Raw genomic sequence first — 19,495 nt, 5'->3', positions numbered from 1 at the left:
AGTAATTGTGAGTGGGAATTTCTTGTCTTATTTAAGCTGCAACAAACAAAAAACCCAAAGCAAGAAAAGTCTGTGAAGTGTAAATTATCTGTCTTAAGTCAAGAAAAACTGAGGTTGAAATATTTCACTTAAGGCTTATTGAAATGGAAATTTTGAGTTACTGAATCCATGATTTCTGTTTCAGGTCAGGGAAATTCTAGTGTGCGTCTAAACACTTGCAGCACTTAATGGGCATTGAGAGAATAGAAACAAGAACTTGAGCCTACAAATGAGGTAGACACACTGGCTACAGTAGGGTCTTCATGATGCTCTGTGGTGTCCAGCTGGTGCTGTTCATTATTGCATTTTTAATATCACGGTGTCTCACAAAAAGAGTGGTATAGTGTGAAGCAGTGGGGAATGAGAAGCATTTTCTCAAATTTATCCTTTCCTGATCAGTTTAAAATTTTCTTCAAAGCATCCCTTTGAAAGTTGAAATGTGTCATATTTGGAAACATTTTAAACAATTGTAATAATTATAAGTTGTTATAAAATTATTTCTTTATGATATATTTGTAAACAGTTTTAATAATTTGTCATTTTTATTTAAAATTATTATTACTATGACTATAGAATTGAATAAAACCAGAAGTGTGATTTGATTTTTTTTTTTTCCCAAAGGCTTGTGCTTGTCCTTTTCAGTTGCTTCATAGAACATAGTGTTTTGGATTTTTTTCTTCTTTCTTTCTTTTTTTCTCCCCATATGATCATAACTTCTGTTGGGAAAGACTTCTTAGCCTTTGTTCTGTGCCCTTAGCATAGAATAAATGTACTTTTCACTGCCTGATGCAAAGTGTGGTTTGTATAAAATGAAAGGGATTTTTTTTTAATCTCATTAATATCTATCTTCTATTCCTCCAGGTTAAAAAAATATTCTAGGCCTAAATACTTTTTGGAGTAGCAGAACTTCCAAGCTGCAGCTGCTAATCCCAGACAGACTCTGATTTCCTTGCTCAGATTCCTGCATGGTCCCAGTTTTGCTGCCTTGCAAAGCTAAACCATCAAAGGCTGCTAATGCTTCTGTGATAGAAGCTGTATCAGTCTGTGAATTCAGCGTAGGTTTTTCCAAGACATACACCACGCCTTGTGAGTAGCAGTTCACTTGTACAAAATGTGAAAGTGCATGGCAGAGCATGGGTCAGGTTCTGTAAAACCAGGCTTATGGGGACTCCTTAAAACTTTTTGCAAATAGTGTTCATCTTCCTTAGCTTTAAATGTGCGTAGACCTTAAAGGGGTTTTCCCCTAAACAGATAAGCCACACCTAAGCTGTTTTGATTTTGAAGATGTATTTTCATTACTCTGAATAGCTGAGGTTTCCTTAATCTTAATTTTGGATTCATATGTCTATAATGTCCTTATTTTCATAACCTCAACTTCTCTTTGCTTTAATCTCTTTTCTATTTAAGCAGTGCAGTAGGTCACCTTTCATAAATATTACAGATTCTCTCATGTTTCTCATTTTCAGTGGCCTTTTACAGCCCCACGTCTTGTTCTAAATCAACAGAATGTTTCAATTCTTTATTTCTAAATGTGTTCACAATTCACGTCCTTATTTCAGTGAGCACACCTAGTTGAAATTTAACCCAGCGTTCTACAATTATGTTATCATTTCCATAATCAAACAATTTTTCATATTACATTTTAAAATGTTAGAAGTGCTGTTCTAAAGTTTTGTCTACTCTGAAATTACTCTTTTCATTAAGCACAGGGATGTGACTATTTCTGTCTCCAGAACTTTTTTGATGTCTAGAAGTTCATTCAGTGGTAATTGAATTATACTGAATATATATATCTATATATCTATAAGAAGATAAATATATTTTTGTTCCATTAGACTTCGATATGGTGAATTTTATTTGATATTTGTGTTGTCCAGTTGCCTGGGTATTTGTGAGGACAAGGACCTCCATACTGTTGACTCATACCATATTATATGGGCAGCATGTATTATTGCCTTCCTTTTAATTCTTTCTTTCAGATACTTCATAAATGTATTCCACAACATCAATCCTAGGCTCTACTTTGGGTACTAAGACATCCTCCTTTTGTACAAAGAACTGATTATTGTTCTTATCCTGGGATTCTCTGTTTCTTGGCTAATACTGAAAGAGAGACAGGATCTTGCCTCTTATCCTGAGAAGACAGAGCTCTCCTAACTATTTCAGTCTTTGAAAATCTGAACAATTTACATCTAGTGAAAAATAACCAGCGTATGTTTTTTAAGTCCTTTTGTAGATTAGTGAAGCATGATTTATCATTTTGAAAAATCTGCTTTTTTTAGACTCCAGTTTGTGGGGCTCCTGTTTCAGCCTAGCTGGTTTACCCTTGCCTTTAACTGACTTTTCTCAGCTCTGGAAATGTAGTTTAGTGCAATCGAATTTCTTGCATAGTTTCTTTTTTTTATTTGCTTCATTTTATTTTCCCTAACTCTGTCTGGCAGTTCTGCCTCAAGTTCTTTGCTGGTATAACCTTGGAGCATGCATCTCTCATCTCTGTTTCAAAGCAAAGACTGAAGCAGAGGAGTCACTTAACTTCTGTGCAGTCTCTTTTTCTACCCTCATTGGCTTTGTATCAGGGTAATCTGCAGGACCCACTGGCTCTTCTGGAGTTCCAGTTTCCCATGTGCTTAAGGAATGCCTTTGTACTTGTCACTACGTATTTACTTCCTTGTTCTTCAGCCTTGCTCTTGGACTTCTTAATTTCCATTTTACATCTCACCTGCCAAAGTTGTTCTCTCCTATTAGTTTCACTCGGGCTGTATTTGCATTTTCTTTCTCTTAAAGATAATCTGTGAGTGAATAAATTCTTAAACTACATTTGAGAAGTTGTTTGGTTTTTTTTTCTGAGTGACCAGGAGTACCATCAGTGATTGCACTTTGGCACCCTGTCAGAATACCTGTGCTCGTTCCTGGCATGCTTTCTGAAAGGAAAGTAATCTTCAAGCTAACTGCCACCATGTGAATTGGTTACACTGGCAAGAAATTGTTTATAAAAATTATCACATTTACACCTTTTTAGAAAATGGTAATGTTGCCATCATTTGATCACCAAGTGTTTCACTTCGATCTGCTCTGGTCTGAATTGGAGGCTTGCATACTATCGTTCTCAAGACTAGAGTTCAGAATTTCTAGTTGGAAACTCTCCCCTATTGTACCTCCCTGCGAGGAAAGCTTGAAAAGTCAGATTTGTACTTTTGACTTCTTTCTCTTCCTTAGTTGCTGTGTGTGCAAGCACAACTCGACACTGTATGTTTTCGCCTTTCAGAAGAATCCCCTCTAAGCATTTTAGCTAAAGACCTGATCTGAAGTATCTGAAGTCTACCAAAGTAACTAAATATATATGTGAAATAAATGTATATAGTCTCATTATGATTTAGATTGGCTGTATAATTTAACAATTTTTGTGCCGTTGTTGTTGGGGGAGGGAATTTGTTGGGGGTTTTTTTGTTCGTTTTGTTTGTTTGTTCGTTTTGCTTTGTTTGTTTAAGATGTGAGTGAACTGTGCTCCAAGAAGTTGTTTGTGATATTAGAAATGTGTGCTGATTGCACCCATATACATCTAATTTATTGGCCTGATTCTTTTCAGCTGTGGTAAATGGACTGCTATTTGAAAACAAATGTATTGTCAGAGTTGGAATATCCTGTTCAAGTTACCCGTTTTCCCTTAAGTCTGACTGTGTTCAATTTTTCTAACTTTGTATTAACTTAGTCTCCATGCATCTCACAGAGAATGATTTTAAAATTAACTTCTCACAGCAACACTTATACTTCTAAAATATCTTTTATTTAACTACTAGAATTATTTATATTATTTGCAAAATTGATGTTTATTCTCCTCTTCCTCTTCATGATTCCTATTATGGAAAATCAAGAGTTAGTAAGTTGAGGTTACAGGTGCTTTAAGGTGATTACCTTTTAAGTAATGAATCCCAAAGCAACTCTTTGTTTTTTGAATGGGAGGAATCTTTTGTTTCATCCTTCACTTTTGGACGGATCTTGCACACTCAGTGGCGTGGGGAGGTCTGAGTCTTGACATGTACTGTTGTGCTTGCTCCTCAGTAGAAGGTCAGGAGCAATCCCTTCCCCAGGTTGCACCTCTGTGAGCAGATGGAGAGAGGGAGACAGGGGTCAGTAGTGTGGTATCACTAACTGATGTCACAAGCAGTCTCAAAGCATCTCTGCGCATTTTTATTTTTTTTCTGTTTTGATGCATGCCAGCATCTTTTTAGCAGAAGCAAATCAACTTATGCAAACATATGCCAAGAGCAGGAAAGGAAGGCTATTTGATCAGGAAGAATAAAACAGGCTTGTCTTTAACAGTTGTTTTTTTACTTTGTGCTAGTGGAACAAGATTTATAGTAGTGATTAGTAATCACAAAGGTCTCTCAAGCCATTTTAAATTCATATCTTTAGAAAAAAGCATCTGTAAAGGAGTACATGAAGAGGAAAGAGTCAATTATGAACTGGAGCTAGGCAGAGCTGACATTCTTCCTTTTTAGCAACCTAGTGTTTGCAAGTTAGATGCATTGTCACCTGTCAACCCTGTCTCTCAATATTTCGATATAAGCCTGTTAACTGGATTGGGCTGGATTTAAGAAAGAGCTCATTCCTAATCTTGATGAGCTCAAGTGGCTTTTATGTAGGGTGCTGTGCATGGGCACAAGGACTCAGTGTTCCTTGTCATCATGTGAGTCAATAAGTGTGTTACAGGTTTTGCTATGACACATGTGGCACCAGGAGGAACAGAAGCCAACTGGGGTTGCAGATGACCTCCTGCTTCTGATGATGGTGCTTTTAGAACACTTGTCTAACATGCCTCTGAGTGTGGCAAATGAAGGGGTGATAACAAGCAGCTTTTATTCAAAGTCAGCCATTGTTTAGGTGGAACTTGGAGAAAAATATGCCTGGTTTGAGTGACACTCCACTTTGCATAGGCTTTGGAAATGAAATAACTTGACCTTTCTTAATAGCACACCTGTGTTTCACATCCAGCTGCTATTGCCACTGGACTGAACTGCACAGGGAGAGGATTTGGTGGGGGAGGGAAGAGATTAACTTATTGTGCTGATCAGAGCTCAGTGGATATGTTTTTGTCATATGACAGGTAGAAACAAAGACTGCCAGCCCCCTGGGTCTGGAGTGAGCCTTCACCTTGGTGCGGTGGGTCTATGGGATTTGACAGCTCTGTCAACACAGCAATGTCATATTAGCATGCCAATAGTGCAGGTGTGCTCTGCTGCTGTGGTGTTCCCCCGGCTCACTCGGGGTTCTTGATGTTGTCTCATGGTGTGCTTTCCCATATGGGTGGTTTGCAGGCTGCCAGCAGCTTTGGGAGATCCCAGTGTAATCTGCCATTGATTCCATTCTCCTTCCTTCCTGTTTATGTGGTGGAGCAGAAAGCATGTGTGTACACCTTGCAAATCACAGCAACAGAGGTCGCAAGGTAGTAAAACTCAAAATGATCCAGACAAATTGAACAGTTTCTCTGTGACTGAGAGCTTTTCACAGAGAAATGAAACACACTGTCCTTTGGGGTTAATAAGATGTACATACATAAAATTTGGAAATATTGTACGATAGCAAGAGATGATCTGACAGCAGTTTCTATATGCTGCTGAGAATGTCTGAATGTTCATCTGTTAACCCAGTCACACCAGGACAGCTCAGCTCTTCTTGTGGTCTGTATGGGTTGCTAACAACTTCGATGTACAGGGACTAACCTAGTTACTGTGTGCTTTCAGTTATGACACGTTTTGGCCCAAGAATTTCCAGGTGAGAATTGAGTGTAGTGGCTGAAATTTGCTTGACCCCATTTGGTGCTACTTCAGCATCTGCCTCTTTGGAGGCAGGGTTGGTTTGGAGGTAGGAAGGCTACTAAAGAGGGAGAGACCTCTTGTAGCATTTGACTTTGTGATTCCTGCAACATCTGCCATAACTATCAAGGCAGATGAAGATGGTGTCCAAGAAAGGACCAAAGAGGATTGATTGCAAGGTGCTCTAAACCTGGAGACAGAGAACTTCTTTGATGTGCCATGACAAACCTAGGCAGGACATGCCAAGAAGCTCCCTGGTCTAACATTCATTGGGAAATCAGCTGCACTGTCGTGCTCTTAGACCCTTTTCCAAGGCCAGGCTTGGAATGGCTGGTGGGGCTGGGATAAAGGGCTCCCCCACTGTGGGGTCCAGTAGATGCTGTAGGTAGCAATTTAGAAATGCTGGGAGTATGGTGGTGTAAGTACAGTGACACCAATGACTGCGGTGGCAATGCATCATTTTTCTCCTCCTTTTGGTTAGAACAGGACTGTTAATACAGAGGAGGTGCTGTAGATTAAGATACATGTTTTTATGGAAGATCAGGGCAACAGAAATGAAATGATGCAGTGTGAAATGCTTTTGCAGAGTCGTGTGTGGGAAGGTTACATTTCACTTGCCTGCAGCCAGCTTGGTGTAGCTAATAGTATTTAATGCTCTGTTATTTGTTTGTTTGGGGTTTCTTTCCTCCCTTTTAAGCAATGTATATACTGCATAAAGGAAAACAAAATCTTATTCATGTATGTAGTACATTCCTGGGAACTGAGAGGAGCACAGAGCAGTTTGCAACTGACAGAGATTTATTCCTGGCTGAAAAAGTGGTTCCTGAGATGCTGTGGGCCCATTCCTAAGCAGTTGTGTCATTGGGCTTCCATGGAATTCTGGCTTTTTGTGTCACAGTGTCAGTTCAAAAGATTTGAGGATATTTTAAAAAGCTAGTCATGATCTGAGCCCATTTCTAATTTTTCTCTCCCATTCTCTTTGCTATTCTAACTACTTTTAATTTACAGCACCGGAGCCTTGAGGAGAAATCCCCTCACAAATTATGTGGAGCCTCTGGACCTTTTACTGGCTACAGAGTCTAGGCTTTCTCTTGCTCTTCTTTGGCAAAAAGCAAAAAAAAAAATCTGTTGCTGACATCATATTGGGTTAAAAAGGCAAGAGACAAAATAAATATACATTATGGTCCCTTGGATGTAAGGATAAGTGGGTGTAGAATCAGATTGCAAGGGAGATCAGAGGCAGAGCTCCTTCAAAGACTCTTCCCCAGGCAGGAGCTGGCTGGTCTGATGGCAGAAAGTTTGCAGACTCTTTGAGGAGGTCAATGTTATGGTGATCCTCAGTAGCCTGGGTGTTAAATAGCATCTCTTTCCCCTTTTCCCAGTCACACGGCTGCATAAGATAAAAGCTTCATCAGACTCCTAGACCTTGGATCAGCCTTGCAAAATCCAGTCAGCCATTGTGAGTGGGGTTAATTCACACCATCACCACAGAAGACAAAATGGATCTTTGAAACAAATGTGGTGGTGGGGGTAAACCCATCAATCATGTGAATGCTGCTTTACAGTAATTCACAACTGCAGCTTTTCTCTTAAGCAAGGGCTGGCTGAGTCCGATCAATCCCTTGGCTCTCAAATAGGTCTCAGCAGGCAGTAGCTTGCTCCTTGTGGGTTTGTATGTACATGAAAGCCCACTTTATATTAACTCTGTGGAATAGTATTTTTTCCTCTCTCTAAACCCCTTAGCACTAATTCAGTGTAATTATACTCATTGAATACGGTACTGACAGCCCCACTCCTCCCCCTATCCTGTCAGGATATTGGCCTAAAAATCACTAGATGAAGAAAATCCAAAACAAAGATGGGATTCTTTGTTCTGGCCTTCAACGTAGGTTTTTATTATTTTAATGGAGCCCGATGATTGTACTTTCAAGTATTTTCTTTAAAGTTGAAGACCGAAAACACATTTCTTTTTTTTCTTTTAAAAATTTATGAAGAATTGGACTTCAGCCTTTAAGGAAAATGTTAAATATTGCAAAATTCATTACTAACTGAGCATTGGCATAATTATTAACAGCCTGAGGCTGCTGAGGACCTCTTTTCTACCTTTCTGGAAACAGGGAAAGATGTCAGGAAAAGGCAGGGAGCCTCTTTCCACCTGTTCCTTCCTGTGTCTATGTCTGTGTCTTAGGGTTGGGTGACATTTTCCCTGTCGTGTTTCAGTGCTAAAAATAATGATTCAGGTGGCTTAGCACAGCATGTCTTAGTCCTTTCTATCTCAATATATATGAATGAAATATGTAGTGGGAAATAGCTGGAAAGCAGTGATTAAAAATGATTTTAGGGGGTCACAGGAGGTAGGCATTGGCAGATGAACTCTGAATGTAGTGCCGTGGAGAAATGTCTAAAACCATAGGCATATGCATGAGAGGGCTAGACTAGGGTGATGGTGATGACAAAGACACCAGGATAAGGCATCCTCTGTTCATGCCAACATTTCCAAAATGTGAAATAATTAAAGGAACAGAAAAACTCTCCAACAAACTAATGTCTGGAGAAAGTTTGCTCTATGACTTAAAGAGCTTAGTCTGCCTGGTAAACTCAAGAAGAACAGATAACCACATTATAAATATCTTCTAGGGAAGAAAAATAGCAAGTACTGAAGGCCTCTATAACTTACTGGGAAAAGCCATGATAAGAGAAATTCAATTACGAGCTAATTTACTGTTTTACAGTGTTGATGGTGGGAGGCAGGATGATAATTTCACAAAAGCTTTCATAGTAGGCAGTGGATAACTCATCTTACAAAGTGTAAATGGCAAATGTGGAGTTGTGGATACCAGAAGATTGGTACAAGGAACTAGCTTGGGGCTCTTGCATAAGGACATCCATTTTGTCTTGACAGAAGAGTTTTTCTCAGTTTCTCAGAGGTGAAATATAGGCAGGTCAGTGAAGCAGAAGCCTGTGTTTTAAGAGATAGCAAATGTGTCCTGCTTTAAGAAGTTATTAAGTTCCCTTTTTAACTGTAATCTGCATATATTGTAGTTTAGGTGCCAATTTGCTTCCTGCAAAGGCTGTAACATGTTGCAAGTCACACCTCTTGTGTTGCCCTTTATCATACGAAATTTTAACTCAGCTCCTTTAAACCTACTAGAATAGAGTCAAACATCATGTGAAAAACAGACCGAACAAAGAAACACACATTATAGAAATTAAAAGGGACCTGCTGGGAGGTCATTTTACTGTCAAAGTATAGAGACGCTTAACCTTTTCTTTCTAAGCATATGGAGTTTTTCTGCTGATGTTCATTCGTCTGTTTTCTTTCTCTATCTACTTTTCCCCCTGCTTACTTTGCCTTTGTGGAATGCTAGCTAAGTGTATGCTTTCCTTTCCAATCAAGAAATATTTTCTTGACAGCAGACAGGCAGGACAGAGCCCTTATTCCAGAAACCCAGGTCCTCTAGCACAGAAGGTCTCCATCTAAGCATTATCTCACTGTCTTCATGTCTCACCTGTATAAAACCTCTTAGAAAAGTGACTCTGAATGAAGAAAAATATGCATTTTTGAGATCGGTAAACTGTGTTTACATGAAGTGGAGGAGGGTGTCAGCTTTGTAGGCTTCCTTTGCTCAGGGGAGCAGCTTTATTTATGCTTTTCTAGTTGTGTGGATAAGCCAGTTCTGTTTCCAGAATTAAGAGAAATACTGATTTTCCTCTCATTGAGAAGAATGAAGAAGCTTAACAGTTTTGAACTCTAGCTCAATTTGAGCACTGGCTATGGTTATAATAAATTGCTGGCTTTATTTAAGAAGATTCTGAAACATCAAATACCAAACAGGATTTTCCCAAACGGGAAAAACTTGTTTGCTTTTCTCTCTGAGAATATGGAACTGTGCCAAAAAATACATTTCCTTAAATTGAGTTTTCATGTATGATATAACTTGGATGGGGAGGACAGGGGGCAAAAAGCAGAAGTTGTAAGCCTATGATGTGGAAACTGGTTATAGACTATATCAGTTCTCCAGACTTATAGCAGCCTCTGTTCTCTCTTTCCCTGCTTTGTTTTACACAAAGATCATTCTTCCCTGGTGACTATTAGGACCCATTACCTTTTGTTTTGTCTCTGTGATTAATGTTGCTTATTTTGAAGATTGTGTTGATGTTGTGGAACCATCTGGTGATTCAACTTCAAAAGGCTGAAGCTCCAGGCTGAAACCTTTTTATAGAAGTGCCAGGATTGGGCCAACCTAGCTTCTTTGGAGCACAGGAAAAGTAATTCCAGATTTCTAGAGCTGATGAGATATTTATTCTCTAGCTTTGTGCAGGTAGCTCCTCCTATTTCTACAAAAAGTGTTTTCAACCAGTTCTGTTGTTCAGGTGAGGGCATCTTACTTTTGAACTTTTTTCTGTGAGTAGTTGCCTAGATAGCAAACTTTCTAGCACAAGAGAGAACTTAGTTTAAACAACAAAGACAACAAGTATTACCACAGCCAGATAGCTACAAATAAGCAGGCAGCTTGATGAGATTAGAAGGGTAGCAGTATATACCACAAACAGAGGCATATCCATTCTGAGCTATTCTGATTAGCTCCTAATCCTTAAACAGACTTTACTAAACTCTGCCTGGTTGAATTGTTCTCTCTTGGGACACTGTTTTCTGATTTGTGTTGCTGACACAGAAGATCCATCCATCCATGCTATCTTTTGGGTGACTGTGAGCTGCCAAGGCTGAGAGTTCAAATCCTGGAGCACACTGAATTGGGGAATGGCAGCCAGGAGCTGGTGCTCTTGCTGAACAGATGGTGACCCAGAAAGCTGTCTGCTCAACATTAAGTACTTAATGACATGCAGGTGTCCTTCATGTTTGGAGCACTGAAGTTTTTAAATTTACTGTAGAAAGCTTCTTTGAAGACTAAATGCATCTTCCCACCTCTGTGGAGCCATTTGTGGCACAATTTACTGCTACCAAAATCTGTCTGTTTTACATAAACAGATGTACAGCACAGAGCTGACCTGAACTGCTCTACAGTGGGAGTTAAGCATGGATCAATCAGATACCTCTTCATTCAAGACAATCCAAGGCCTTAGCCTGAGGCCACCAGAGAGAATAACCATTTAGAGGGTAACTCCTCACTAAAATACTGCTCTTACCTGTTCTTAATCGTAACACAAGTTTTATTATACCAGAGCTGTGTAGTTGCTCTGCCTGTGTGGAATAGCATCATCCTATTAACTTCTGTCATTCCCTGGATAAACAACGATTTTTCTGTAACTAGCAAAACCTTTCCTATGTGATCTCTTTCCATTTGCAAGCCAGCATTGAAGAGGTAGAGCTCTGGGTCCATGGAGGTGGGAGAGAAGAAGAGGTCTGCAGGTTAGAGGCATGGGGAGGATGAGACAAGGTGTTGAGGATATGAGGAGCATCGCTGTAAGGTTTCTTAGTCCCTTTCCTCTCTCTCTCTGCTGTGTTGCAGTGCTCACCCTTCTGTCCTCAGTCTAAGAGCCTGTAGTATTACTTCTGACTTTTCCACATTAGCAGAGCTGCTTCTCATGAAGGACAAGACATAGAGAGGTAGCAGTGATTCTGCATCGTGCTTTTGGTGCTGGTATCCTTCTGTAGTGAAATATGCTTCACTAGTTTTAGTAGGCGATATCTGTGGTCTTAGCAAGCCTTTGGGTGTTTGGAGGGATTGATTCCCCAATAACAGGGAAGGAGCATCAAGGTAAAACCCTCATTTCAGTAGTAGGCATTCTACAGGTGAAAAGGAGTGGTATCTGTGCCTACTTCCATTTTTTGAAGAGAGATTTGGGAGGAATGGAGAATGTCAGCTTTAGTTTCAGTTGATTTGTATACAAGTTGCCAATTCCATTTTCCTTTTTTTTCAAAAGGCTTTGTGAATATACTGGGTCCCTCTTACTGTGACTAACAGGCTGTATATAGTGCTTATACTGAAGTGAGTGTTTCTGCTTGTTGCCTGAACTTCCCTCCCAGAGGAATCCTTGGGGTAGCTCAGGCTAGAGCTAGTGTTTGAGCCACCAATACAGATTAACAAAAGATGAAGCTTAAGTGTGAGCTCTGAGTCTGAGCTCACTGGTCAGCAGAGGTGCTAATGCCACTCCCAGGAAGCTTGGTTTGGCATCTAGTTCACTGAATTAACAAAGAATAATGATTCCTGCCTCTCGGGTGATACCTTTTCACTAGAATACTAGAAAGAGGAATTAAATTGTGGCAAGGGGATTGGAGGAATGAAAGAGAATCATGCCTGATTAGCTTTTGGAAGGAGGAAAAAGAATCTCACGGTTCAGAATGGTAATCACTCTGCAAGGGGCAACTATCTCCTGGAGTTATCACTTAATCTCTAGGTAGGCTCTCTTCTGAGTCGTACTTAATGGGTAAGCTTTGGACTGGTCTTCAGTGAAAAGGAGAACTGCATTATCATTTCTCTGTCAGGATAAGGTTAGAACGAAGTCTTAGGTAAGAATTTGCCTCTTACTGAGATCTGCCCTTTACAGCTTTTCTCCTGTACCAACCCCCAAGGGCCCTGCCGGCATCTGCCTGATTTTTGGCATGCTTGAGATGAATTTTGACTGGTTATTCTGGAAAGTCATCAATTATATAAATATCCTAGTATAATCTATGACACTCTCAAGTAATACCTTTGCAAAATATTCTGGGTTTAGGGGATCACTTGTCACTGCTGCTTGCCTCCTTCTGTCCTGCTTATCTCTTTTGCAAGTGGTGAAGGTGAATAAGCTGTTTGAAGCTGCTGCATTTCAGACTTCCTTTTCTGTCCTTCTCCTTTTTTTCTGTCACTGGCATCAGCAGGCTTCCTCATCTCTGTGGGACAGTGTGCAGTAGCACATTTTCCTTTGTCTGACATTGGGATACATGATGTCATTTAACTATATTTTTTAATTATTATTGTTTTACGTACATCTGTTTCAGATTATCTGAAAAGAAGGAGCTCTTTGCAGTTGTAGTTGTGTTGCAAGAAATGGGGAAATTAAAGGAACACACCAGAAAGCTGGTGTTGTGTTTGAGTGAATAAGTTATTGCTTTAATCCCTAGTGCTAAAAATTACCTTTGTATTTGATTGATATCACATATCAAGACAAATCAAGCTATGTGATGCAGAGCTGATTGGGGAGGAAAGGCAGGTGTATGCATTAATAGAAAAATGCCTCTCTAAAGTAGGAGATTTGCTGAAGGGAATTTCAACACTACAAACAGAGCTTTGTTTCTAATTATATTTTTTTTCTTGCAATAAGTTATCCATCCTTCAGACTTTCACTGAAATTTCTTTTCAGGCATTTTTTCCTTCTCTCCTCAAATTTCTATCCTTTCCTGGTAATCTGACAAGAAATTTTATCTCAGGAAGTGGCTGAGGAAACCACCCCTACTCCCCAAGTAAGCATCCTTCCTAGTGGAATCTGTAGTTTTTGCAAGTGAACTATGTTCCCTCACACCTCCTGTGCTTTTCTTTTTCAAATCACATAACTTCCTGCATGAGGTAACCTTTTCTATCTCAGCCTGTCTCTCTCCCTTGCTTGCTCTGCCTCTGGCTTGCTCTCTGGGTCTCTTGCTCAGTGATGAATGAGTTTCATTCATCTTTCTTTTGGGGGCTCTGTGAAAAGCTTTAGACTTTGCCTGCTCCCATTTTTTCGCTCAGCTATTCATTTCCATGGCAATGGAGAAAGGAGGGGGATGGCAGAGTGGGTGGCAGTGGGGCCAGAGGTCAAGAGTGGCCACTTTCTGAATTAAAGCTTTGAATTCCATTAAAGGTGACACGTTGTAACCTGGAGTAACTCTCCAAGAACTTGGCTGTCAAAGTCATCAAAGCAAAGGGAGAGGGAGGCAGGAGAAAGAGAGAGATCAGAGGAGGAGGAGGAACTCAAGAGCTTGGAGCTGCTGTCAGGATTACATCTGGTGACTTAATATAGGGGTAGTTCATTTGTGTTGCCATACACTGTGCTTCAGTGAGGCCATGCTCTGAAATCTGCATGTGGATGGGGCGTGTGAGGTAGAGAGGATTCCCTTTATCCTTTGATCAACAAATGTAATCTTCCGGTTAAGTAAACAACCCTTCTCCTCTGAGAAATGGGAGGGGGAAATTGAGTATAGATAAGTATCCCAGCTACACTGGCATTTCATTAGGTTATTTTTCAATTTCTTTCACAGAGGTGCCAGTAGGACTCAGCCAGCAAAGATGAGGCATGTTCCTTGGCATCGTACAAATTATCACTGAGTAAAATCTGTGTCCCAGAAGACAGTGTGTGAAGTAGAGCAAAGTGTATCAAGGTGTTTCCAAACATCCAAAATATAGGTGTTTTAAAAACATTAATTTGGAAACATGCCAATTCCTATATTAAAAAAAAAAAAAAGCACACAAGGAAACAACGAAAAACCAAACCCAAAATAAAACCACCTGAATTTTGACATTTGGAGAGATTTTTTCTCTGAAGGTTAATTACAAGGGGGAGGAATTGGAAGGAGACATCAGGACCTCATGCCCTACATGTTATATTCTGGATTCACATTCCCTCTTTGAATGGTCTGATCATAGTGGTAATTGGGATCTGTGTTAAGACTCACCCTTTTCACTTGCTTGACCTGATGAGCAAGTGGTTTTCTGTTAGTTTCTAAGTGTGAGATCTTGCTTCTGGTACTATTGAGTTTCAGAACTTGTTATCCCTCCATCTCCAAAGTTATCCAGTTCTTCTTTTACAATGACCTGAGCCTAATGTGAATTAGCAGGAAAGCCTGCTAATTTTATAGTGTATAAAATTTATCATCCTTGATCTCATATGTTTTCTGTATTAAAGGAAAATGGAAAAGTTTGGTGCTAAACTCCCTGTGGAGCTTGCTTTGAAACCTTGCCACAACATCGTGTTTCTAAGCTTGCTAAATCTGCCTAGATCCCAGACTGAAAAATACTGTTCTTGCCAGTCCCAAGTATGCCACTATCAAAAACTGTGCTGTGTGCCCAGCAACCAAGATTTATAAAAGTCTCTCTGTACTCTGAATCATACATGATATGAAGCCTTCAGCATCCAGATCAGGTTGGGACGTTTGGAAAAACTCCATTCCTTCTCACTCAGGGTACTTGGCATTTCTTAGCAAGGTTTTTCTTATAGTTATGGTTCCTCTGCCGTTTTGCCATTCACTAGCATCCCTGAGCTTCCCTGTGGCCCTGTAACAAATAGCTTAACCTGTTCAAGGTGGAGGAGGATTCTGGGGCTTTATTTGGCTAGAAATGTGTGGTTTTTATTGCTGGAGGCTGTTAGGGTTCTTCGCCAAAAGTAAACTGTGACAGACTCTTGTCTGTGTTTTGCTGTTGTATTTTTTTATTATTATACATTCCTTCATATTAAAAAAAAAGAAATCCAGAATCTTTTAAAATAATTAATCTCACAGATTATTTTTTTATTGTCTAATTGTGTGTTTTCACAGTGGTTTTTTCACTGATGTGCGGTATATGAAACAGTAGTAGACTGTAATTGTCTAGTAACATAATTTATTGGGTTTTATTCTTTGGCATTTCTTCACTTGTTTAAAAAGCAATAAGAGGGACTCAAAGTAAAAGGAACACTGAATTTTTCAGACCAATTGGCACAAATCCTGTATCTTTGCGATGGAGTAAAAGTAGGAATTGAGTCTGTATATGGCGACTACAGGAGTCAAAAATGAGGAACTAGGAAAGTTATTAGCCAAGTTTGACATTCATGTGCATTTTTTTGTTTGTTTGTTTGTTTGTTTGTTTTGAGTTTTGCAGCTAGGAAAGATGGGGAAGGAATAGTTTGAGTTGCCAGAAATACCCTAAACTGACAAGCAAAGAAGGAACGCAGGCTCATATTACTGAATGAAAAAGACTTCTCTAGTCAAATGTAACTCTAGAGATGTTAAAAGTCCTCTAATTAGGCAGAGAATCAGCTGTAATATGTATTATTCCATGCTAAGGGAGAGACCACTGAGAGAAAGAGCTTTAGCTTCGGAGACATGCTGCAGTGAATAAAGGCAACTAAACCAGCCAGGGAAAGGATGAAAACTGTATCAGAACTGCTGGTTCAGAGATATGCAAACTCGGGCCGAAGGGACCTCAGAAATAGGGCAGAGACAAAGTGAATGGAGAATAAAGGCATCGTGGGTCTTTTTACATGAGAGGTAGAAGGAAGCAGTGCAGGGACTGAGAGTGGAGAGTTTCTTTGTTAATAAGGAAGATACTGGCCTACTTTAGCACACTCAGACTCTGGTAGCACACAAATAGGAGGGGAGAGGCACTGACATGTTTGTAATTATGGCATTTGATGGGACATCTCCCTGTATTTGCAGGATGCTGAGTTTGATGCAGCATTATCTCAAATAATTCCCATTATTATCTGGGAACTGGCCCTAGAGCAGCACTTGTATCTAGTGTAATGGCCAGTGAACCAGGACCATTCTCTTTTTCCTCTTGAGAGATTTGTTTCCTTTTCTAATCTGCTTCTGTTGGTGAGATGCTTGTTTGAAACAAATCCGCTCCAGCAGGACTTTCAGTTCTGTTATACCTTTCTTCCACTCACCCGAAACAAAATAAACAAGAAGTTACACGATAGAGAGGAAGCATAGAGATTTCATTTGATGCAGAGACTTGATTTATCTGTTCCTCTATTCTTGATCCTATTTTTCCACATACACTTCCCTTCATGTGACAGTCTCATAGTTTCACCCTCAAGGCTTTTGCTTCACTTACTCTTATTACATTTCTTTGCATTTTCATATTTACTCATAATACATTCTTCCCCTCTCTGTAGCAAACCCACTTGCCTTAAAATGCTAGTACTAAGAGTAATCAGGAAGCTGACCTCATTAATCTGTGTGTTACCTGAGGAGTGAGAGTACACTGTCTTGCAGAGGAGGCTGTAATAGGACTGATTGGGTAAAGCACAAGCAGTTTCCTTTTCTCTGTCAAGCCATTTTGTGAATTAAAATGCAGAAATACAGCATTTTGTAAGCTGTAATAATGATACCTTCCATATAGAGATCTACCTTGTTGAAGAGCAGCCATGACAAACCATTAAATCACAGGAGTTTTGCCTCCCTAGCTGGTTGGGTGTTGACTGTAAAACTTGCACACAGTAGCATGGAGGCTACACAGTGTTGTGGGTGATCCAGGACTGGGAGAAGCAAAGCCCCACACCACAATAAGGGAATTTGACCAGATTTGTAAGTGTCTAGCCTTGCAAAAACACAGCCTTGCTTGTAGTGTCAGGTCTAAATAAGGCCTGTAGGGTTCTTCCTGATTGAGCACTGGCACAGGTTGCCCAGGGAGGTGTTGAAGTCTACATGCTTGGAGATATCAAAAGCCATTTGGACATGGTCCTGGGCAACTGGCTCGAGGTGGTCCTGCATGAGCAGGGGGATTGGACAAGGTGAACCCCAGAGGTCCCTTTCAACAGCAGCCATTCTGTGATTCCTGTACAGACTAGTGCTGTGATTATTGGGCAATTGTCTTGTTCAGGCCGGTGCTTCATTCCTGTCCTTCTGCTGGTCAATTTGTATGTTACAGAATAGCTGTGTATGTTAATAGAGGTGAGGAGAAGGGCATGCACTATGTGTTCTGTTAAAAGAGAAGAGGACAAGTAGTACTAAACTAGCTCGTTACTTATAGGAACTAAAGAGTAGAATCGTTGCCATTTCAGCCGCTGTCTCAGTCATGTGCAGAGACCAACATCCTGATAAAGTTTTGTGCTTGAAGGAACAATGTTCTTATTCCTTCAAAGAGACTTAGTTGCTGTATAAGACAGCCTGGAGCTGAGGGGAAATTCGTCCTATGTTGTGGTTTATACTGAAGTAGCACTTAAGACTCCAATGCTTTCTAGGTATCCTATGTATCTTTGGTCATGTGGCAGGGAAGTCAAAGTAGCCAGGGGCTAACTTTGTTGGGAAGCCATCTAAATCAGATTGTCTTTGCTTCAGAGGAAAGCCTAAACCTCCATATATGCAGAAGAATAATTGGATGTTTTGTGCAGTCTAGCTGGTGTGAAGAGGTCCTGATCACATTGAGTGTTTAAATACAGCTTTCCTGAAACCCATGAGGATGAACTGCTGCTAGGAAAACTTGTAGAAGTGTCCTGGGAATGGTCTGGTGTTACCTGGGCACTGGAATGGCTAGAACTCCTGGGATAGTTGGGCTGGAACTCCTGGGATAGTTTTGCTCCTTCCTGCCCCCAGTCTCCAGGCTTTTCCACTGAGGGCTGTGCTTTTTTTTTTTTTTTAAGGTTATTTCTGAGTCAGTAAAGAGGAAGATGTAATCCTTGAGCCTTGTGAGGTAGTTACCTTCATCATCCAAACTTCTTCTGGCGGAAAGCTGCTTACAACAAGCCTATCCTGTGGCAGGAGTGAGAGGAAATACGGTGGCCTAGATCATAAATCTAGAAATAGGTGCTGGAAATCCCACTCTTGTGACGCAGAACTTGCATTGTTAAATCCCTGACAGCCTTTGGCTTATGCAAACGTTTATGTGAGGGGGCATTAAATTACTGTGATCTCCTAGTGGTTGAAATCTGACATCTACCTGTAACTGTTTTCAGTTAAATTCAGTAGAGTTTAGTAGTAATAGTTATTAAGTTTTATGTTTCCATCCTTTGAAATCTTACATGATAATTTTTTTAAAGTCTAGACCTTAGAAAATACAAGTATAATTAGGCTGTCATCATCTTGGCTTGAGAAAGGAATCTTCCAAAGGATTTCTTTTTCTCCATTTTCTTCCCTGACTTTCTAAAAATGTCAGCATACAAACCAGTTGCCTGCTCTCCAGTGCTCTCAGGGGAGCTACTGCCTCAGTTCCTGTGTCCTCAGCCCAGTTGGCTGGGCTGAGTTTCATATTCAGATACTTTCTGTATCAACCTTCCTCCTCAATTCACAGCCTGCTTGTCCCTATGTCTCCTGGCCCATTCCATTCCTGATTGTCATCTTCTTCCAAGTCCTTTCTTGTACCATCTGTTTTAGGCCTTTGCCATCTGTGACACAGTCCTCTACCCTGAAAGGTTTCAGAGTCTTTTCCTTGAGTGACAGAGTTGAGACTGATTGTTTCTCTGTTCAGTGTATCTAACACAGTTTTTGTGCCATCTCTGTCAGCTTTTGGAAACTTTTTCTCATAACACATATATGCAATATCTGTAAAAGTAGAGCCTTACTTTTTAGTGTGCGTGTCCCCCCCCTTAGGAACCTCTTAGTAGTAGAGAGTCACAGTTCTGTCTTCTGTGTGCTGTTTGGATGGGGGTGGCTGTAGCATAGACCCTGCATGTGGGTGAAGCAAGGGCCCCATGGCTCTTTCTCTGCTGCAAATATCTGCAGTAATGAAAATGTGGGCAATGAGATGAAGAAAGGGACATGGAACTAGGCTGCATTTTGGGACTGTACCCTTGAGAGAGAAGAGTCCAATGCCCAGCTGAACTGAGCCTTTCTTTGTACCCAGGTGCAGTCAGTCAGCAAAGCAGCATTCACTGGGAAATGGGTCCAGGACTGGGTCTCAATGAGTGGGCCTAAGTTTACAAAGCATCACAGTCCACCTGTGTGAGATCCAGCCCTGGGTCTGGAAGTGCTTTTGGAGGGAATCAACTCTTGAGTCTCATGCTACATGTATGACACTGTGGAGAGGTCCATA

At 40.4% G+C, this 19,495-nt stretch overlaps 1 protein-coding gene across 1 annotated transcript in view; it reads left to right on the top strand.

Moving 5' to 3' along the window:
- The window catches only part of PTN (pleiotrophin), a 72,757-nt gene that overhangs the window by 9,656 nt on the left and 43,606 nt on the right, over window positions 1–19,495 (top strand). The window lies entirely within an intron of this gene.

This window comes from Corapipo altera, unplaced genomic scaffold (genome assembly GCF_003945725.1).
Source record: "Corapipo altera isolate COAL_440 unplaced genomic scaffold, ASM394572v1 1, whole genome shotgun sequence".
NCBI classification, from domain to species: domain Eukaryota; kingdom Metazoa; phylum Chordata; class Aves; order Passeriformes; family Pipridae; genus Corapipo; species Corapipo altera.
The sequence above is the reverse complement of the archived record's forward strand: the minus strand, read 5'-3'. Positions and strand labels throughout refer to the sequence as shown.